General features: G+C 52.2%; 1 protein-coding gene across 1 annotated transcript in view; it reads right to left on the reverse strand.

Moving 5' to 3' along the window:
- The window catches only part of LOC101950270 (glucagon receptor-like), a 41,022-nt gene extending 32,544 nt beyond the window's left edge, over positions 1-8,478 (reverse strand). Inside the window, exon 1 of the mRNA XM_005311885.5 lies at positions 8,035-8,478. The gene's annotated coding sequence lies outside the window, so the exon portion shown is untranslated. The remainder of the gene's footprint in view (positions 1-8,034) is intronic.
- Between the last annotated feature and the right edge of the window lie 14,441 nt (positions 8,479-22,919).

Raw genomic sequence — 22,919 nt, forward strand, 5'->3', positions numbered from 1 at the left:
GTCAAAGAAAGCTATTAGGTTTGTCAAACACAATTTGTGCTCAACAAATCCATGCTGACTATCCTTATATCCTGCAGCACAGCCTGGGATGCCCCCTCCCCACAGCCCAGCTGGGACTGCTGCTCTCCTCCTGCAGTATTGCATGGACACAGGACTGTTCCCCACCCTTTGGCACAGCCTGGGAGGATTCACTGGGCCCACCCATCCCTTCTGCCTCTGCTCTTGCTCCTGCCAGCCATGGTGCAAAATGGGGCACCCTCTCTCTGATAACTAGAGCGAGCTGAGTCACTGCTACCAGCAGGCTCAGGGAAACATCTGCACCACAGACCAAATTCTCCCCTCCCTTTTGCCAGCCCAGCTGGGGTGGAGTGGGGGAGGCAGCGTCCCAGAGGCACCAGAGTTCCTTGGGCAGCTCCATCACTCTCCCGGAGCAGGCCTAGGCTCAGCAGTGACATTACAGCAGCTGCAGCGCCTGGGTGTCTGTCTGGTGTCAGACTAGAAGGGGTTAAACGGCTCTCAGGCCATGGTTAAAGCACAAGCAGCTCCCCACTTTGATCTGAACAACAGCTGCTCTTAACCCTTGCAGTGCTAGCTCCCACTGCAGCCCCCGAGCCGTTAGGGGCAATGTCCCCTGGGATGCTGGCCCAGTGAAGGGGACATGCGTAGCATAGGGTGCAGCCGTGCAGGTGTTCCAAGAGCGCTGGGCTGCAGCCAAACAGCCAGGGGTCTGGTGAGCTAGCCAGTGAGTCTGCACTCAGCCTCCCTGCCGGAGCAAACCCCTTTGCAATCAGCAGGGCACAAAGCTATGTAACGGGGTGTCCTGCTCAGCCCAGGGGAACATAGGGAGGAGCTGGGCAGCCACCCCTTCATTTCCCTGTCAATCAGTGCTTTCCACCCCCCAGCAGGACCAGTCGGCAAAGAGCCTTTGGCCAAACCTGGCTCCAGAGACCCTGACCATTGGGGTGCTTGGAATCCGGAGCCAAATCTCCCCACCTTGAACCCACCTCTAACAGCCACCATCCTCCTGGGCACTGGGAAAGCAGCAGTGCTTCCAGCGCCCAGCTTTAATTGGAGCCCTCTCGGCCCTTAACGAGCGCAGCTGAGGGGTGAATCAGCCGTGGGTGCAGGACCCCCCCCCCCCCCGCATTAAGTCCCAGCGAGAAGCATGTCTGCTGCACTCAGCATGCAGGGCCCTCTCTGCTAGTGCATTTCACTGAGGACTGGCTGCGATTAGCAGCCTCTCCAGAGCTAAGGAAGGAAGACTCATCAGCTCACTCCAGGAAGGGCTTCTCCCTCTGTTGTTCCTTAGCTGGACAGGAGCGGATGCTGACTGGAGCCCAGCATGTGTTGGCCCACAGTCAGGGCCGGCTCCAGCATTTCTGCCGCCCTAAGCAAAAAAAAAAGCCGCGATCGGCGGCGGCAGTTCAGCGGCAGGTCCTTCGCTCCTAGAGGGAGTGAGGGACCTGCCACCCCTGAATTGCCGCAGGTGCTGCCCCTCTCCCTTGGCCACCCCAAGCACCTGCTTGTTAAGCTGGTGTCTGGAGCCAGCCCTGCCCACAGTCAGCAGGCTGAGCCTGTATGGGGGCTTGTATCACCTGTCCTGGGATTCACACAGTCTGCCAGTTGCTATTGGTGCTGTTTGGGGCCCTCAGGCACAGAGGGGGAACTGAGAAACAAAGGGACAGAGGGCAGAGAAATGAAGGGCCCCCTGATATCCAGGAGCCTGCAGGGGCCAAAGAAAGAGCCAGCGGGAGAAAGGTGAAGTAGGATGGTCTCAGGACATCAGGGAGCAGGAACCTGGGGTGGTAACACAGTGAGAGACGGTGACCCCACGACCTCAGAGCAGGAGCTCAGGGCTGGGCCAGCCAGTGGAGCTGGGGCGACTCATGGTCTAACCTACACAGGAAGCAACCGGAAGGGAGGAAGTGGCTGGTCTTGATGTGATCTCCGAGCCTGCTCCTGCTGCCGCTGCAGGCCATGGGAGCTGTGCTGTCAGCTCCGGCTCTGTCTGTGCTGGCTGAGAGAGGAAAGTAAAGCTTAGGGGTGGGAGTTTCCGCTATGCTTCATGATGGCCTAATTTGGCTCTCCCTGAAGCCAATAGGAGCAGAGTTGGAGCAATGCTGAGTGCTTGGGGCAATGCGAAGGGCAGCTCCCACAGATGCCACTGGCACCAAGGTCCGGGCCAAGCTGAGTGTCCTGGGATGCACCCAGTTCCAGCGGCACCACCTCACATCCTGCAAGCCAGGCTCACAGGACTTTGGGAGCACTCTGAAATACCCTGGGCCTGTGAAATACCACCAGGAGACCGGACAGGGACTGGTGTGTGAGTGCCCTTCAGCCAGACAACTGGGCCACAGTCCTGCAGGCTGAGGTGTGCCCTGAAGTGTGGCTCTTGCTCCCCAGCTTCTGAATCCTGGGACAGACCACGTGATCCCAGTCTTCCCACTCCCGGTGTATCCTAGAGCCCAACTTTCAAGCCTGGGCCCATTGCACAGGAGGGCACAATGTTACTGCTAGAGCAGTAGGTGTGCCATAGCTGCCAGGGTTATTGGCAGTGGTTTATACACCTCCCTATGTCTGATAGGCTGTGATGGGGGTTGCCAACCCAGAGCAGCAGACCAGTGTTCTGCCAATCCAGTACCCTCTCTCTGACAGCTGCCAGAACCAGCTACTGCAGAGGAAGCTGCACATATCCCTGCCAGTGTGAGAAGTTTCTTCCTGACCCCACCCATTAGTGATTGGGTTATGCCCTGAAGCATGAGGATTTATATCAATTGTAAACGTTTTATCCCTCCAATGTAACTGTGACATTCAGAGCAGATTATCCCACATCCACAACTGTGGGGGGGGGGTTGCACCTTCATCGGAAGCACTCGAGAGAGGGCGAGGAGCTGTGCCCACCTCCCACACTGCCCTGTGCTTTCTGCACATCCCCTAGATGTCCCATGTCCCAGTCAGCTAGTACATATGTTGGCTGTGATATGCACAGCTGGGTGAGCATGTGACTCCTGAGAGGAGCAACAAGGTGTGCTCCCCAGTGTCCCGGTACTGCCTAGCTGGCAGGATCTGAGGGGCAGTGGATACCCCTTCCATTGTCCCTGCTCCCATAAAAGCACTGGCCATGGCAAGATGTGTGTATGTATTTGTAATGGACATCCTGAAATCTTCTCAATATGTCAACATGTCCCTCTACAACACAAAAATTGCCCCGGTGTGTATTCAGTGCAGTCAATGGTGGGCATTGTCCCCTGCATTGGGAGGGCTGGATGTGGGCCTGGCACCATTTCTCTGTGGGCTACTAAGATGTCACAAATCATTAGCCAAGAACAGCCGCATACTCGCACCCTGAGCACTGGTTGAGTCACAGCTGTTATTGCACTGCCCAGTAGGCAGCCGTCGGGAGGGAGGGCGTATGAGATTGCAGCCAGAGAAGAAGAGGGATGCAAACGCGTTTCCATAACATCGAGGGATAATCCTAGCATAGGGGGTGCTGCTCTCCAGCCACACGTGTTCTGAGGAAGCAACACAAGTGCTGGAGCCGCGTCACCGAGTGCCTGGGGACATACTCTGTCTAGCAGCAGGTTGGCTGCTGCAGTCCCACTGTGGAAGTCCATACTTCCCATGCACGTGGAGCTGTCTACACACCACAGAGAAGCTAGCAAACTGGAAATCTGATTGGCTGCTGAAGGCTCTTGTGAGCAGAAAGCCCTTCCCCACCGGGCACGGTGCAGTTAAAGAACTGTGGTCAGCATCAGCCCCAACCTGCAGCACCTGGGGGGCTCGTCAGGCCAGCCGTGGGCCCTGAAAAGGGAGGCACCCAGCCCTGTTGGGCTGGCACTCGAGTAGAGCTGGATTCCCCCCAGGGCACTGGGTTACTGGCTGGAGAACAGCTGTTTTAGCCCCAGGCCTCTGCCTACACACCTCAGACCTGCACCTGCTGCTACGCTCCGAACCCGTTGACCCTGTTCCTGAGCCCCCTCCTGTACCCCACCCCAGAGCCCACACCCCCAGCTGGAGCCATCAACCCCTCCTGCACCCCAACCCCCTGAGCCAGCCCGATGAAAATGAACGAGTGAGTGAGGGTGGGAAAAGCGAGCAACAGGGGGGCGGGATGGAGTGAGCCGGGGGCGGGACCTCGGAGAAGGGGCAGGGCAAGGGTGTTCGGTTTTGTGCGAGTAGAAAGTTGGCAACCCTAACAGCCATGCTGGGGGCCTCCCCAAGCTGTGGGGCGAGCCGAGGGATGCAGCTTGGAGGGATGCAGCTCACTCCCCTGCCATGTGGCCCACCAGCTGTGCCAGCCAGGGTGTAAAGGGGCAGAGGCACATATCCAGGGGAGCAGGACTAGAGCCACCACTGGGCTCCCCTGAACACAGGTAGGCACTGGAATTCTTCCTGGCCTGGTGCACCAACTCCCTGTGCCCTCCCTGCTCTCTGTGCCCTGCCCCAGGTAAGGGTCAGGCAGAGTACTGCCCATGTGGGGCACTTGTGAGAGAGCCACCTTGCCCTGAGGCCTGGCAGAGGGGACTGCCTTCAGAGTCTCTTCCCTCATGCTCCAGACTAGGCTTGGATCTGAGCAAATCTTGCACGCCCACCTGTAGAAGCCAGGATGGGTGGAAAACAGGATCAGTGACTAGAATCATAGCAGTGAGAGACACAAGGTCCTGGTAGGTCCCAGCCACTCCATTGCCTGCTTGCTGACGGCTTTCCCTGGCTATGGCAAGGCTAGCACAGTGAGTGCTGCCAGCCTTCCAGGGCCCAGTCGATTGCATGCACAGGAGATTTTCTCTGCTACCCAGCCTGTATTCATTGTCACATTTGTAATTCCTGCACCTCCTCCAGATATCGGCAGCCTGTGATCCTGTCCCCCTGCCCCCACAGTCATCACTCAGCCACGCTGCACAGATTCATATTCTGCAGAACACTGTCATTCATTTTGCACCATTTCACGGGTAATTGGGCACTTGTGCTCAGCCCAGCATAGGAAGGGTTAACCTCAGCACAGCCTCAGCAGTGGGCCTGGTGCTGGGCCACAATGGGCTGTCAGAACTGAGCAGCACTGGACTGCACAGGCGGGACAAGCCCGGGCCCTGTTGTCCATCACTGACAGGGTCAGAAGGAATCAAAGGCGGCTCTCTTACCAGGAGAGTGCAACCAGCCAATAATCCAGGGCCCACATTCTCCGCCAAGCCCCAGTGCCCATCCAGCTCCTGCAGTCACTGCTCCAAGGGCTGCTGTTTAAAGGGCAAAGATTCGTGGAGCAGGATGGATAGCTGCCTGCAAGGGCTGAGCACTGCTGCCCAGGGGTTCAGCAATCAGCACTGCAGCAGCAACCAGATGCAAGGCCCTGGGGCACGTGGGGGGGGGACCCCAGAACAGGCACCATGCAGCTACTCCCTGTGATGGGGCCTAGATCTGGCCATAGGTGTCATATTGACACTGGGAAACGTCCTGCTGCCCAGCAGTCTAGCTGGGGGTAGAAAGGAAATAGAAGAATTAACCCAGGAGGTCTTTGCTGCCAGGCATCTTTGCTTTTCTCCTAGGTTCCATCCCGCTGTGGAAGGTAGGCACAGCTCTGGGAGTCGCCGCTGGCAGGACTGACACACCACTGAGCTGGAAGAAGACACGGGCTCCAGTCAGATAGGGGCTACTTTACCATACACATGCTCATGCCCTGCGGCGAGTCGCTTCTTCCTGTTGTGCTCCACGGTGCGAGTTACATGAGCTCACTTGCTCTGAGACCTGGAGCAAGACTCAGGCGATGTGTAAGGCCCCAGCCATCTGGCAACTTTTTACCAGGCATCCAGCTGGTTAGGGAGATAGCTGGCTAAACACAGCTTGTGTCCACGGACTCAGTGAGTGCCCATAAATGACCAAGGTGTCCTGCCACGACTGGTCTGGCACACGCATCAGTTCCTGTAACTGGGCAGGTACACGCATGTTTGGGATGTGGATAACTGCCAACAGGGCCGGCTCCAGGCACCAGCCGACCAAGCACGTGCTTGGGGCGGCACCTTATAAGGGGCGGCCAATGTTGGGGTGGCGGGGGGCGCTCGCGGTGTTTTTGTTTTTGTTCGTGGGGCGGCGCTCGAGGGTTTTGTTTTGTTTTTGTTTCGGTGGCGCGGCGCTGGGTGGGTGAGGGGTGGGGCTTTCTTATAATGCCTATACTACTTCCCAACCCAAAGGATCCCAAAGCACATTGCAAACTCTGCAGCACTAAAATGCAGCCACCTCTGGGCAGCAGCCAACTGGTACCCTGCACTGATATATGCTATAGTTCAACTACAGGAATTAATTCAGGGCCCTCCTATGTTCTGTATTATGAAGGATTTCAAACTAGATGATCACAGTGGTCCTTAAACATCTATGAATTACCCTGCCCAACAGTGGGTGGGAGGGGACATTTAGGCCAAGGACACTGGGGCAAGCCGCTAGCCTCGCAGCAAGTGGATCTTTGGTGTCTACACAGAACCAACAGGACCCCAGCCCTGAATTGATCCCGTGCGATGCACAGGTGGAGGGGATCAGCTGACAGGGCTAGATTAGCAACAGGGCTTTTCAGTGAGGCTAGACATTCAAACCGGCAAAGCCATCCCCTTCACTTGTCCTGTGCCAAGCCTTCCCTGGACTAGAACCACCCCTGGGGCACTACAACTGGGTCCCTCACCACTGTCATGTTCCTGTACCAGCTATGGACTGGCTACAGAGCTGCCTATATGCTCCAGATGTGTTCACTTTGAGATCCTTTAATGCTCTGCCAGGTCTGGCTGAGGTTAGCTTAAATAAAGTATGTCACACCCAGTGGCACCTCATGGCTGAACAGTACAATACAGTTTAGCATGCCATTACGACCACCATCCTGCAGATGCCTGGAGCTCCATTGGAAGTCACAGAACTAGCCCTCAGCCCTTCCCCACGTGGCCCGCCCAGTCAGCGCAAAGTCCTTTTGTTTGCCTTTTCCCCTCACTCCCATTCAGCATGGCCCCTGCACCTCCAGCTGACCCTCCAACCCTGCTAGCCAGCAGCACCAACACAGACTGGCATGTCACTTTCTCCCAGGGCGCTGGTTTCTTTAACATCTTTTTTCTTTCAAATGCTCTGCTCTGACCACTTTGATGGTGTAAATTTGATGGCGTATTGTTGAGCAGCTGTTAAATCCTGTCTGAGCTCATTTGGAGAACAAGGAATCCAGAACAATTTACGGGTGTCAATAATATCACACAAAGATTTCCCGGAAGGGAGAGAGAACCACACCAAGGTTCCAGGACAGAGCGAGAGGAGAGGTTTTATTTTGCAAGTTAAGAGGTTTAACACTCACATACTTGTTCATTTCATTCCTTTAAATAATTCCTTCTTAAGGCTCTGGTTGCACCCATTCCATTGCAATGAAATATGACAGTCTAGTCAATGGGGCGTCCCTTCAGATAAGTCTTTGGCTGTATCCATACATTGCACACACTGCACTTAGAAACAAGAGGATATAAATGTACAGTGTCCTTTGCCCTGGGTTACACAGAGTATCCCAGTCTATGGAAAATACCAATAGGCTAGAATACATTGTCTGGTCATAGTGTCTGTCCCTTTAAACCCTCCTCAAATAAACCTCTCAGCAAGCAGTCAAACTGATTAAAGAGTGAATTTGCAGGCGGTAAATCAAATCCGACTATCAGGACAGAATGCAATTGCAGAGAATGCTTTGTGGGAAACAAGATTATACTTAACACCAGCTTCTGGGCTTAGACTATAACTATGGACTTTAAACACATGCCGTTCTTAGTAGCTGAAGCATGAGGGCACTGAAAGATGCATTATACACCAGATGTAGTAGATTGCAGAATGATCTCCCTGCTGTACCTCCGGTTACACAGTGATGCTTAGTCCCACTGCAAAATAACTCAGGCTTTCCCAGTTTCCTGACCTTCCACAGAGTTTAACTCACAGTCACTCTCTCAAACCTGAATAACCTGTGCACCTCCTCTGACATTTCCAGCTCCCTTCCCCATCCATTATTCTGAAATGATTTTGAATTTCACTTACCTTTCCAAACCCCAGCACTCTCCTGTCTCAGCCCAGGCTGCTGGTGGAAGGCAGTCCTGGGTCTCCACAGACGACTTGGCCGGCTGCCCAAGGAGCACTCTGCTTTGGACATAAATCCCCACAGCTAAGGAGAGAACTGCAGCCTGCCCGAGAAAGGGGTAGGAGAGTCCACTTCTCCACTCCTGCTTCCAGCCCGAGAACCTGGCACCTGGGAACCACAGGATGGAGATATTGCTGGGAGGGGAGTGAAGACAAGTTAGCTGTAGCCAGAGTCTAAAGTGTACCTGCCTCCTTGGCAAACCGTGTCTCTAATTGCTAGGGCTATGTGAGCATCTGTGTGTATGAGAGAGCGAGCATGTGTGTGTGTGTCTGAGAGCTGTTACCACACCACAGACTCTTACAAGCCTGCCTCCCACTCCCCTCCCAGCCTCTCGCTGCACAGGGAGCTCCCGCTCAGACGTACATTCATTCCCGTCCAGTTCATCCTGTCCCATGGCAATTGTTCCCAACTTGAACTGACGCACTGCAGGGCACAGAGATCTGCCCTCTTTCTTGGGTGCTCGTCCTCCACACTGCTTCCAGCACTTCCTCGCAGTTTGGTCTCTCCTGAGCGAAAGGCTGCCTGCAAAGGAAAGACACAAACCAGTTTGCACCCATATTTGAGTCTTCACATGGGGTAAAGAGAGCCTGGAATGGGTTGGGGATTTTTGCCTCCTGGAGTGTGTGGTTTTTAATGTTGGGGGATGGATGGATGGACGATTATTATTAATGATATTGTCTGTCCTGTTTTCTCTGGAAGTCTCTAGGCTCCTGCTGTCGCAAACAGCAGAGCATGAAGTGTGAACTACCAAGGAGTGGCAAAGGGGCTGTTAGGCTGTTTAAAACCCGGGGGTAGTTGGTTCTTTTTGTTAGCCTCTATTTAACTCAGATGGCTGAGAGAATGTTTCAAATCTACTAAGGGTTCCCGCTCCAGTTCTCTGGTCCTCCGAGGAGTCTTGCAATGGGAGAGGGAAGGCAAGACCTGGCTGATATTCCTGAAGGTTAAAAAGATAATGAGAAAAGAAATTGTGATTTAAAACAATAAGCAAACCCAGAAAACTTTGCATCTTAAGGAAGCAAAGAAGTGGGTGAGGTGGAGGGAGAAGTCCTCTTGGCAGGGCATCAATGGGGCCCTACAACAGCAGAGCTTCACTAATAACTGGGAGGCCTCACCCATGACAAATTACTGGCATGCAGAAGTGTCAGCTCAATGCCTGCTTGGGCTCAAATGCATGTTTGCAGAAGCAGGGCCAAAATAAAAGTTTTAAAAGCAGGACTAACATGTTCAACAAGTCCTTTGCCCATTTGTTGTTACGTTCAGCTTGCCTGGTTTATCACACTGCATTAGAGCATCTTTCTCAATGTGCCATGATCTGTTCTGTGAAAGAGGCGATCTTTGCTCGTCAGCCGTTCTGGAGCAACAGCGAGAGATTGGCTGTGCAGTGTAGGAAAGTGGTTCTGCTCTGTTTAGTTGAGCAGAATGAGAAAATGTAGACGACACCTGAGAACTTTCAAAGGAACCCAAGAGGAATGTAACAGGACAGCCTGCACCTTTAAGGGCCAGGAGGCCTGAGGTCAGTCAGCCCGTCCAGCCAGCCCTGCCCTGTTACACCTGCGTCAGGTGTGGGATTTAAAAGGAACCTGAGTGGGCGCCTAATGCTCTAGCTGGGAGGAGTGGGACTGCCAGGCAGGCAGATATAGCTAGCTAGCTAGATAGATGCCAGGGAAAACTGCAGTTGATGGAAGGAAGCAGGTGAATACTGCAGGGAATAAAGGGCCGGTCTGAATTGCACCTAGCTCTGGGAAGGAGCCGTGAGGCCTTCTGTTTCACAGGACGAAAGACATTGTACTGGGATGAGGCCTGAAGGGCCAATGTGTGGAAGAACTAAATAAATTGGACCCCAGAAGGGAGAGTGTTTTAATGACCATTGGACTGTGATGCAGAGTTCTTAAGTGGCCCTGCCCAGAAGGGGAAACTGAGGCAAGGTCCAGCAGAGCCACCCCAGGCCATGAGGGAGCACTTGGGAGGTGCCCAGCCTGGTTACAAGGAAACTCCAAAGAGAAGTTATTAATTATACTACAAACAAAGCCAGGTTGTTAGCTTCATCAGCTACAGTCCAGTTACATTTTGTTTCCCTAAATTCCTCTGCTGCTCTTGAGAGCTATGCTACTTTTCTCTACTTCTTAACCCATTGCATAGTGTTGCTGTGAGTTAATAAGTAGCTGCTGCCTCCCATCTCAGAAGCAGCTGCATTTCTGTAAAGGGATCCCTGCATCTATCTTGTGCGCACAGTATGATGTCTGCAAGAGACTTTTAAGAAGCCATTTATTTCACTCAACAGACAAAACATGGCAACTTGTACATTTGTACAGGCTTTAAACAGGTAAAGCAATTCAGATCAATTAAGAGATGCATCTGTCAGAATACTGCTGGGCTGTTTATCTCAAATAAAACCCCCAATGGAGATTTTAAAAGAATTAAGCAGACCAGACCAGCCCAAAATAATGCGCTAAGAGGTAGATTCATCTCTCTTCTGGAGCACAGGATATTCCAGGTGTGCGTCATTTGGGGGCCTTGGTTTTCTGTCTGGGAAAACATTGCCCTCTGGCTTGCCCTTTTCGGCAGGATGAAGGATGGTGCTCTTGCATCTGACCTGGGATTTGTTCCTGGGTTGGGCTCTGCCCCCTAGCCTAGCTGGTGCCTCGCATGCAAGCGGATTATACAGCTTTCCCAGGGCTTGCTCGGCGCATTCGGAAAGGACGCTAAAAATAAAGCGCTTACGCAGGATTTAAAGAGCTGAGCTTCAGACAGTATCCTGAGAGATTTCAGAGGGATGCATACCTGCTCTGAGACTCCCATATCAGCCCTGGTTCTACTGGCCCATCAGAACCTCCCCTCAACCCAAATGTTCTCCATTCAAACAGCCCCGTGCCCAAAGAACTACTGAAACATCTCTCCACTTAGGATTTCTAACAGTACAAAAGCCCCTCAAGTAGAGGCCATGTGACAGATGATCTGGGACCGATTCCTTTCTAATCAGCTGAGCTGGGCTGATCAGGGCAATGCAATGCCCTGAGAGCGGAAGGGACACCTTTGTCTGCAAGAAATACACCATGGTCATCAACTAAGTCACACCCAAACTGCACCAGGGATGGAGCCCAGAACCCGCGGGACAAAGGGCTGTGGCTGAATGCTGGCTTAGCTGCAGCCGGCTTAGGACTTAGCTGCAGGCTGCGGCCATGGATTCTGGAACTAGGGGTGCTTGGGGGGTTGCCACACCCCGTGGCTTGAAGTGGTTTCCATCACCCACAGGCTTTACAGTTTGGTTCCATGGCTCTCAGCACCCCACTACACACCTTGTTTCAGCACCCCTGGCTATGGCCGATAAGAGGGCATTGCAGCTCTGTCCCAGGGCACTCTCTCCAGCAGAGGGCAGTGGTGCACACAGATGGGCCCAACCCTGCACTCCCCGAGAGCCCATTTAAACCCATAGGGGCGAGGAGGGCTGGGAAGTGGGTACAGAACTGGGGTGTGAGAATGCTTCGTGGATTTTTGTGTCCTCCTCAGAGGGACCAGGCTCTATGTGTGAACCACGTGATCCCAACAAGGAGCAGCTGAGGGCTGCGTCCTGCTAGCTGGCAGGAGTCCCTTGCAAACTCTGCCACAGCCATGCTCTCATCCATGCAAGGCTGGGTTCCCCTGTGCTCCCTGCCCTGTCTTCGGGGGTGCCTATTAATGCAACTTTCCACAGCTACCAGGGGCAGGCTCGGGATTGAAATCTGCCTAGCTTGGCTAAGCTGTGACTAAGGGGTGAGGGGCCAGGGAATGACACAATAAGGCTGCAGATATTTGCTGTCATTTCAGTTATCTTCTATCCAGATCCCATTTTCATCTGGTACAGGTACCCACTTTACAGTGGGCACTTTGCACATACAGTTCTTCCTTAGCATGTGTATTAATTGCAGTCATCCCAGGGACGCAGGGCCACGCTCAGCACTGCTCTGGAAACATGGCCTCACCCACTCTGTCATGTACTTGCAAGAGAGGGGTGGGCTTAGGTGGCATTTGTCCCCAGATGCCTGCATGGGCGAGCTGGGGTTGTTTGTCTAGTATCACATAAGTGGGAGGTGGGAGGAAAATAACTGATGCAGCTCAGATTCCCAGTGCCAACAGCACTGTTATACATGTCCCTGCCCACCCCCGTGGCACATGTCTGCTCTGCCTCATCGTTTATTTAAAAGCCATGGCAGCTCCAGGGGCACCGATCTGATGCTCATCCCAGATGCTGCTTGGAGGCCAGTTTTCCTGTTCTGGGTGGGTTTTGTGTCTTGCTATTTTGCACTGAGCATCTCCTGATTTTATTGCTGCTTCTGGTCGGGAGACATCCCAACTCCGTCAACACTTGGCCCATGGGCGCTGCTCCTAGACTGCCCACAAGGGGTTGCTCTACAGCACTAAATACAACCCTGCCCCTCTGGGGCTGAGCAAGTGGCAGGATCCCTGGTTTCTGCTCCACCACCTGCAGGGTGTTTCTTTCCAGGAGCCCAGAGCTGCCTCCAGATTTGTCCCGCTGCCCGGCCACTGCCGAGAGCAGGCGCCACATCCCCTGAGCAGAGGCAATGCCCCCACCTGCCATGCCTCAAGGCTACGGTCCTGCCTCGTGCGGGAGGTTTCACACTCAGATCTTTATGGCAGCGCTGCCCCATAATCGGCCAGAGGGGGCACTGTTATGTAGCAGGGTGGCATTCCCCTCCCAAGCCTTTTTTCTCCTCCAGACTCTTTCCAGCTCCTCCTGGCCTTGACCTTGCAATAGCTTTCTGGCTATACAGGGAAAGCCCAGCACCTGCTAGGGAAGGGTGTTGATGCTGCAATCAGGGATGTTGCCATCTGAGTTAGCACTGACTCAAAGTCACAGGGAAGCTCTAAAGCTGAGTTTCTGACCACTTGTGGCTAACAAAAATAGCAGGGCCAGAATACAGGTGTTAGCTTCAGTGCCCTGGCTGAATTTCAGCTACATATTGTCTTCTTCGGTTCCACTATTCCTTTTATAGCTGCCCTGCTTTTTTCCATTTCTTCTCCATTTCTTTATGCAATCATAGAGTTCGTGTGAACTAATAAATAGCAGCTGCCTTCCACCCCAGGAACTGCCACATTTTGGTGAAGGGCACTGCTTGTACTTCTGAAAAGCACTCTGAGATTTGCAAAATGTGCTGGGTCACTCAGTAACAATTATGAATGATAATCTCCATGTTGCAATGCAGAGCTCATCCGTGCATCTGCCAAGCCAGACAAAGTGGGCGCAATGATTCCATGCACATTGTTCCTATCTAATCTGGATTGTTTGGCCTTTCCACTGCATGGTTCTGGCTTGGGGGACAGGACCCCTCCTGGTGCTGCCCTCCCCCCACCCCCACCCCCACCCCGCCCCAGTGACTGCTTTGCCTGTCACCCTTTACTTTCCCAGTCCGAGTGCTGGAGTCTGGGGGACTGGCAGCATCAGCCTCCTGTTCTTTGATGGAACCTGGCAGTGAGATGCTGTGCAGTGAAGGATGTCATGACCATGTGTGTCATTGCAACTGGAAATCAAATAGCTTTGGGTATTTGATATTAACTGTTCTTGCTCTTATTTTCCTCTCCTGCACCTGCTTCTTTTGGCCTAGCTATACCATGTTATTAAGAGCCACAGAGCCATAAAATTACCCTTCCCTTTGTACTGTGGAAGTGGAGTTCCTCCAGCCAGTAGCAGGGCCCCTTTCATGATAAGGGGTTAGTGACTGATGTTTATTGAGTGCATTATAGTGGCTAGCTGAGAAACTCTGACACTGGGAACCTGCCTATTAAGCATGCGTGTATGTTGCTTATTTGTTAAACTGTATGAAATGTGCTTATCAAACAGTTCTAAGCTTACTGATAGAATTAAAACATGGTCATTACTTTACACGAGCATGTAGCACACTAGCTAAGCTGCCGTGTCCCCTTCTAGTGGCTTGTCTAAACAGAGGATAAGACCCTACTGCTGCTGCAAGCTAATGAAGCTGCTCCTTTCGATCAAGAGGTGGAGACTCAGGCTTTTAGTGCTGAAGGTCCTGGGTTCAAATGCCGATTATGATCCATAAAAGGGGCTGTTCTAAACACACTAAAGTGTCAGGCCAGGGGCCTTGGGCTCAGTGAAATGCTCCCACCTAAAGGGCATGGTCTGCTGCTTCAGACCAGGCCCTGAGGCTAATGCGGAGGCAAGCCTGTTTGTCATGTAACCTTCATGTTATGACTCTACTGCTAATAAGAAAAGGGAAAATGTAGGCCTGAGTCCTGTCAAAATATAGATGCACATTGAAGTACTGTGCTCACCAAAAAAAAATCAGTAAGTTATATGTTGAATAAAAATGTCTCATCTTCATCTTCCCCTAAGACAGTCCAAATGTTGTTAAACTGCTGTTGTAAATTTGTTGTAAATTTAAATTGGGATTTAAAAAGGAAAACCCGCTTGCTGGTCATGTGCTGCTGATGTATGTAACATCAAGAGTCAGTAGGCTGTAGAGAGGAAAGGGTGTCTTTGTGAGCCTGAGGCATGCATGAAATTCACCAGCCACAGGCGCTCTCAGCCCAGCAAAGGGAATGAATTCTGGAGCTGAGCATTGTGCTTCCAGCCACCTGGCTATGTCAGCTCTGATCCCTCAGCTGAGCCTTAGTGCGTAAAGCAGGCCTCCGATGATACATCTACTCTGCAGCCAGGAGGTGTGACTGCAGCTGGGGTAGGCAGACCTGAGCTAGTTTAAATCTAGCTAGTTCATGGGTCCTGGGCGGCGCTGTACTCAGGAGGTCAGCCCGTGCGTGACCCCTGCTGCCATGGCTACCCGGCCATTGTTACTCAAGCTAACTTTGATTAGATCAAAGCTAGCTCGGCCCTGGCTGCAGGAACTGCAATCTCACCTGCCTGCAAGGTAGACACATCCTGAGTCCCAAACCGCACAAGGCTTGAATGGCAGCCAGGGCCCAGCAGGCAGCCAGTACGACTATGGGATCCCAGGGGTCATGTGTTGCACTGGGTGACCAAGCAGCTTCAGTCCCACGGAGAGCATCTGGCAGTAAGCCGGCCTGGAGGTGATGTGGCTCATGTGGCCATTGAGGCTCAGATCCGTAGAGTCTTTGCCAGCTGCATGTGGAAAACGCATTCACAGCTATAGCTGCTACTACACCCTGCAGAAACAACTGTGACACCACTAGGGCCTCCAAACTGTGCATCTTGCTGGCAGACGGTATGCAAAAGCTAACACCTGCCGTCCCTTCTGGCTTTGCTACCAGCCAGCCAGTGTCACCTCTGGTCTGATGGACAGTCGGCCTCACTCCTGGTTAGACGCTGGGAGAGCTGAGCTGATGAGATGCAGAGCCCAGTGTCACCAGCAAACTTCTGGCACTGCAGCCCGCACCGTCTGCCCTTCCGTAACACACACAGGAAGGGACAACGGGACAGAACCTAATGGCTGCCCACGGGAGAGAGCCCCAAGGCCAGAAGAACATTAGTCCAGCTGTATCTTGTCGTAGATCAGAGTGCAGTCACAAGCACCATGCCAGGGCATCTGGGCCAGTGTTAGCAGAGGCAGCTGATAGGGCTAAGAGAGCCGCGTGAGCCAGTGGTGTCTGTCCAGCACTAGCGGAACATCCTCCGGCGAGGCCAGGCTCCGAAGCACACTGAAGGGCCTGGGGAAATCTGAGTGCTCCGGATCCCCAATTCATTCCATGATTCCTTAACCAGGCCATGGCAAAGGCACCCTGGTGCACTGAGAGAGCCCCATGGGCTGTGTCCCTGGGCCAGTGAGGCTGGAGAGGGAAAGCCTGTGCATGCCAGCATCTTCAGTAATGACAAGTTCCCCTTTGTGCTCCCTGCACCTAAGTCCCAGCTCTTCCCCATCCCCAGGGGTGCTGTGCTGGAGATGAGGGGCAGAGTCCCACATACAGTGACTGCAGCAACTAACCCTGGCAGCAGGGTGTTTCCATCCAGAAAAACACACCCTGCCAGACACACCTAGACACTGGGGCTCCAATCCTCAGCTGCTGTAAATCAGGGTAGGCCACTAACGTCCATGAAGCTACACTGATTGGCCGTCCCTAGCTCCCTGCCTGACCTAGCCTGTGCTGGACAGTGTCAGCACCCTGCCACGCTCTGCCCAAATCCTGGCATGGGTGAAGCTGGCATGGATAGGGTTGCTGACTGCACTGTGCAGCAGAGTGGTGCACAAAGCTGCTTTAATGCCAGGCACTACAGAGGAGGAGGCGCTTGCACCAGCCTGGAGTGCATTAGGCAGCACAGAAAGGAAGCCAGTGGAGGGAAGAGGAGGAGAGCTGAAGGAGACCTGATTCTTGAGGGCAGCTGGGAAAGCAAGGAGGGCAGTTTGGGCTCTCTGCTGAAAGGAATGGGCCCAGGGATGGAGGCTGGATGCACTTAGCTACACTTATTAAAGCTCATGGATTTGAAAATCTTTACCGTATGTATGCTCTGCAGCCTAACAGCTGTTCCCATGGAAACAGAAGCCGGACTTGGTCTCCAATAGCTGAGATTCAATTTTAGGGGCCCAGTGTAGGGGGAGTAGAGTCACCTCCACGGTAGACCCAGGGGCCCATCCCAGTCCCAGCCAGGCGCTTGTCTGGGTTCAGCAGCAATATTTGAAGCTAGGTGGCCACATCAGTGACACTCTCTGTGCTTGAGGACTACGCATGGTGAATTCCCACTACCCTGTGGCCTGTCTTCTTTATCTTCCATTAACTAGATAAGATCTAATGTCCGGTAACCAAAGGTTTGGACACTGGAAAACAAAGAATAATGTTCAGTAGTGTATGAAAAATCACACAAGACGGGAGAAATCCAACAGAATTGTAACAATCCATATTTTATATCAGCCGAGTGAAAGAAAACCCAAATTACTCCATCCATCAAAGCTCTCCGGCTGGCCACAGGCCATATAAACAATGGCAGGTCACCAGAGGTTCTCCAGCGTCGATGCAGCCGCCGAGACTTGAGGCCAGGTTTTCCAAAAGGCTCAGCACCTGCCAGCAGCTAAATCAGTGGCCAAGTTTTTCCAGTACTCAGTGCCCGCCAAGGATACATCTAAGCTGCAAAAACGAAACCCACGGCAACCCGTCTCAGAGCCCGGGTCAAGCGCCTTGCGCTCGTGAAGCTCGCGCTGCAGGGCTAAAACTAGCAGTGGAGATGTGCCGGCTCGGGCTGAAACCCAGCAACGGGAGAGTCTCAGAGCCTCAGCTCCAGCACAAGCCTGAATGTCTGTGCTGCTATTTTTCACCCTGGAGCGCGGGGCCCATAAGCCCGAGCCAGTCGACCCAGGCTCTGAGACTCACTGCTGCAGGGTTTTTTTTGCAGTGTAGATGTGCCCTTGGACACTTAAATGACACTGATGTCTCAAAGCCAGCCAGCATAGAGAGGGCGTCAGACTGGAGGGCTCAGTGTCTCTGTATTAGGGCAAAGACTGTGCGTGTGTTTGGGGCAGGGAGTAACCAAGGTTCCTGGATGCCGCGGCAGCAGGACGGCAGGATAGAGGCTGGAATCTGGCCAGGGCACTGGGGTTAAACCATCTGCTCTTGGGGAAAGTGCCATAGAATCTTTAATGACGACAAGGGCTCAGGAGCTAAGTTTGCAAACCACCTCCAACGGCCACTGGTACAGGACAGATGCAAAGGCAGCAGCACTGTTGTGATGGTAGCTACCGCAGGCTGTGGGTGCTGGACAGTCCAGTTGTTAGGTTGGAGGGACTTGGAAGACCCAGGTGTAGTTCCCTGCTCCTCCATATGCTTCCTCAGTTCCCCTCAGTACAAGGGGGACAGTGGCCCTGCCTGCCTCCCAGGAGTGTGTAAGAATCAACACATTCAGGGCTCTGAAGTGCTGGGTAATGAGGGTACTGGATTAAGCACTGCAGCAGTCTGCCCTTCACCGTGCCTGCCCCAGCTCTGTGGCACCATGAGTGATGGAACACCAGTGGAAGGGAACAATTTGGAAAACAGTGTCCCACCCTCCAGGAAAGGCCTTCAGCCAATGAGGATGTGTCTTGCTGATGTCATGAGTCTACCTTGGTGTTCCATTGGCGGAACACGCTGAGATCAGGGATGGGAGCTCCCGAAGCTCTCAGCTTGGGCTCCCGTTCAGGCCAGTCAGATCAATGCTGAGTGCTTTGAAAACCCCACTAGCTTCAGTGGAGCTTGTATGAGAGAGGCGGTTGCTTACACCTCTTGCTTTAAGCACAGCAACAGGCTCTAAGCACAGCAATGGCCTCCTACCGCTGCAGGGCCAAGTTGTGATGGAGTGACTGCTGGCCGCCCTGCCTGTTGTTACACAACTGGTACTCAAACCTCCACCAAGCTGCTCCCAGTATGTTCACGGAAACACATTCCCAGAAAAGCTTGTCGTGCAGCTGGGACCCTTGCTCTGTCATGCCAGCGGTGGTGAGCACCCAGCATGGAGGCAGCACCGCTGCAGTCCTGCAGCTAGGGAAGATGGACATTCAGCATGAAGCAGGCAGCCCATTCTTGGGTCAGAGCAATTGGTTTCTGGAGCTCCTTGGGCAGCTTAACATGCAACATTCCCTGAACAATTGGCAGGGAAGAGCTGTGAGGGCAGGAAACATGTTGGTTACCGCTAAATTACTGGCTTGCAAGCAGGAGGTGCACAATTAAGCAGCAACAGCTAACCACTGTAATAGTGCATGGGTTTTTGTTCTACCCCGGTTGGCTGAAGGTAAGAATCAGCATATATAATGGAATAGTCCCAGGAACCGTGTTTTCGGCACCTGGATTCTCATGCATACAAATTGATTCCACTTCCTCCCTCTTTGGAGGCATCATTTCATCCTATAATCAGTCGGTATCAGCTGCAGCCTCTACTCAGAGCTGGAGTTGCCATTTACCCAGAGGGCCCAGTTTATCCCTTTGCTCACCTTTGTGCCTCCTGCCGGGAACTGCTGGAGCCTTCTTTAGCCCCCAGCCTTAGGAGCCTTGACCTATGCCTGGCTCCCCATGGCTCCTGTGGGCCATCATGGCAGGTCGGAAAACCAGCATGCCCCTGACCTGGGATCTCCTGCCTGCTGAGATCTCTCACTTAAAACATGGCCTTCCTAATTACTCATTATTAATTAGAAACCAAGTATATTGAGCTGCTGGTTTCATGTGTTTGACCTTTGCTTTGGAATCAATACCAAGCTAACGCAAGAATGTTCCCGTCTGATGGGTGCCAGGTGCAATGTGCTGGCAGGACTCAGCCTGATCTTTGCTGCACATCACAAGACACCATCACCACTGAGGCCGTGCTTGGCAGCATCAGCAGAGAGCCCAACAACAGGAGGGAAACTCCACAAATATTCCCAGGTCAGGAAGCAGCTGGAATCAGGGGCGTGGCGGAGCGGCTGGTCCTTTTCCCAACAGTAAGGGTGCTGCTTTACCGCACAGATCCCAAGGTGACAAGTGCCTTAGCAATGCCTGGGCATCCTGAAAGGGGCCACAGAGACCGGACTCCCCTTTAGCCCTAAAAGGAGTCCCTGCAGGACAGAGTAAAAGCACATTGATGGGGCAATGAGGGGGCAGCTTGCCCTGCCAGTATCTGTGCTGTGCCTATTCTGTGGATAAACTGGAGGGCTGGAGGAGGAACCCACTTTGAAGAGAGGAATTTACACATGATGGAGAGTCATAGATTTTCAAGACCAGAAGGGACCATTATGATCATCTAGTACAGTGGTTCTCAACCTGCAGCCTGCGGGCCGCTTGCAGCTCAATCAGCACAGAGCTGCGGCCCATGTGACATCCTCAGGGCCATAGAGGTAGCATTGTATGCGACCCACATAACACATTGTGGGCCACATATGTGGCCCACAATGGTAGATAGGTTGAGAACCACTGATCTAGTCTGATCTCCTGCATCACACAGGCCAGAGAACTGCATCCAGTTATCCCTATCTTGAGCGCAATAACTTTGCTTTGCAACTTATGTAAAGCATATTATTGTCCTTGACCTTAGAAGCCCAAGCCATGGAGGAAGGCCCCATTTTGCTCAGCACCATACAGAGAAAGAACAAAAAGATGGTCCCTGCCCCAGAGTTTGCAATCATCCAAAAAAGCATTCAGTCTAGCCTGGGAGACATCAAGAGATGGAGGATTCCCCTCTTCCCTTGGCAGTTTGTTCCAATTGAAAGTTTAACACTCCCTGTAGCTCAGCTGTGAGTTTCTTTCCAAAAGACACCGACAGGTTAGCGTCCACACATAACACAAACTCCTCCCATCGTATCTCATCAGTCTCAAAAATGGTGGAGGGGGAACGAGAACTTTGATATCCTCTGATGACAGGTGCTAGAGAAGTGCAAAGTAGGTCATGCCTTCTACTGAGGTTCCAGTTATAAATGGTTTATAAATGATTAGCAAATGTCCCAGGCATGTTACAGACATTAACACAACAGGTTACAGGTGGCTATAAGAGCAACAGTAGACCGTACTGTAGATGGCTATAGCCATGGTTATAAAGCAATCTATTGACCCCTTGCACACTAACAATTAATTACCCATGTAGTAACAGTTTTATTAATCATTATTAGCCTTTCATAAGCTATTTATAAAGGGAACCTTACGATGAAAAGTGACTACCCAAAGCCCACTGTTACAGTCTCTGTTAGGAGGGCATTCCTGCTGGGGTGAATACTCAGCTCCATTCACTGTAGCCAACATCTCAAAGTACCTGAGCAGGGATGTCTCCCATGATGCATGAAGGCGGTGGTCCATCACGGGATACTTTGGCCATGGTGCCTCTTGGGTGATGTAGTCTCGTGTACAGAAGAGAATGGACACATGAGGTACCCAAACTACAACTTCCATGAGACACCGCAGCAGCATTTCTGAATAAAAATCTTCTGGTTTTCAGTCAAAATCTTTCAGGCCTTTTTATGAAAAATCAAAATTTTCCTTGGAAAGCAGACACTTTGAATGAAAAAATTTGTTTTCTTGAAAACCCAGTTTACCCTCAAAAACCAATTTGGACATTTTCAATGAGCCCCGCTCTGTCTGAAAATTTGAGCTGCTTTTCTTTTGGTGCCCAAATACGGATGCAAGTACCTCAGAGTTGAACAAGTCAGCCCATATATTTTGTGTCTGAATATTATTATTATAATATTTTCTTCCACCTTCCAATCCCTGTGTCCAGAAAGCCCGGTGAGGGAGGTATCTGGAGTCCCAGGGGATGAGTTTTCAGTCTAGGCTCATCTCTAGAAATGGTGAGAAAATGGAATTTCTGTTCCATGGGAAATTCCCACATTTTGAAATTGGTTTTCTGAATGAAAGGCCAAAATGTTCAGTTGAAAATGTTTCAACCAGCTCCGTTTGTCTCCCTTGCCATTTGTGATCTAATTTCTTGTTGGCAGCATTTCCTGGCCTCTTCCAGTCCAGCAGAGTCGAATGGCTCCTGCTGGAGAGCCCACTGCCATTCAGCATGGTGCATCTCTCCTTGCAGACTTGTTACAGTTACGCCTGCCACATCCTCACTTCCCTACCAGGCTAAATGGCCTCAGAAATATTGCACTGGATTCTTTGACGTTTCCTTTCCTCGGCTTTTTTTTTTTAAAGCAGAGTGTGACTCATTGGAGCCACTTGCCTCATTGTCCACGCTGATCTCCAAATGCTTGTTCCCCTCTCTCCCTGCTGTGTGGATTCACTTTCACACTGAAATCTGCAAGCTTGCTACTCTCCTATTGATCAGGTATTTGCTCAAGGTACATAACTGATCCACCAGTCTCCTCCCTCCCCTTCTCGCTCCTACCTGCCTCACCTGGGGCAGGACAAGTCAGGCTTTATCTCCTTGACAGCACATTGGCTTGTGATGCACTGGCTTTTCCCTTCACCCAAAGGACTGAGGTTTGTACGTGAGGTGAATGTAATGCTGATGAGGGGTGGAGGTTCTACCGATCAGGTAAAGCATAGGCAGGGATGGGGCATGCTTCCCTCCCACCTGACATGTGCCTCAGCCAATGCTGGAGGGAACCTGTTTGAGGACAGCTCAGTCTCCTATCAACTCTGGGCCTCTTTGCTGAGACCCACCAACCAAAAGGCCGGAAGCGGCGATGGTGGCAGTTTTTGGAACCTGGACCTTTGCCCACTGGAAACTGGGCAGTGACCCATCAACTGCATTTCACGTAAGCCATCAACCAGCCAGCAGACGACAATGACTCTCATTCGCTATTAGCTTGGGCTGAATTTGAGACAGTGACCTAGAGGCGTAAGGCTCTGTGTCCCATGATCCATCCCGCAATGTGCTCTATTGAGATCTTCCATTCTAGGAGTCTGGAACTCACCTGTGAGGTGATGGCTGTAAATTCACCAGCTTCAGTTGTGCGCCCCACCCTGCACTAGGATGTCCATGGAGAACAAACCTCTCCTGCACCTGAGTTGGGGAAGCTGCTTACACCAGTGGCTGGAGGCTACACACTATTTGGGGTGGCCTGGGAAGTGGGGGTTGTTTAGATTTGTTCATATAGTAGGTGCCTTTGGTGCCATTTAGCAAAACAGATCTTGTTTGTAAGTAGATAAATGACAGGAAATTGGAGAAAGTCTCTGTCTGTCTCTCTGGCCTGACGGTGATGCCATGTCTTCTCCTCTTTCTTTCTTCCTTTCCCAGCTGTGTTCAGCAAAGGTTTCTAGATTTCACCAGTGCTGTCTGATCTGGGGGATCCATGTGGCTCAGCAGGTTGAGAATGAGATCAGAGCCTTTCGCCACTGATTAAAATCTCTCCTGGTCACTGGCTTTTGAGAAATGAGCTGGGGATATTGGCCTAGTTTGCATCACACAACCTGCCTTCACAACATGTAT

The sequence above is a fragment of the Chrysemys picta genome, chromosome 10, assembly GCF_011386835.1.
Source record: "Chrysemys picta bellii isolate R12L10 chromosome 10, ASM1138683v2, whole genome shotgun sequence".
Classification (NCBI taxonomy): domain Eukaryota; kingdom Metazoa; phylum Chordata; order Testudines; family Emydidae; genus Chrysemys; species Chrysemys picta.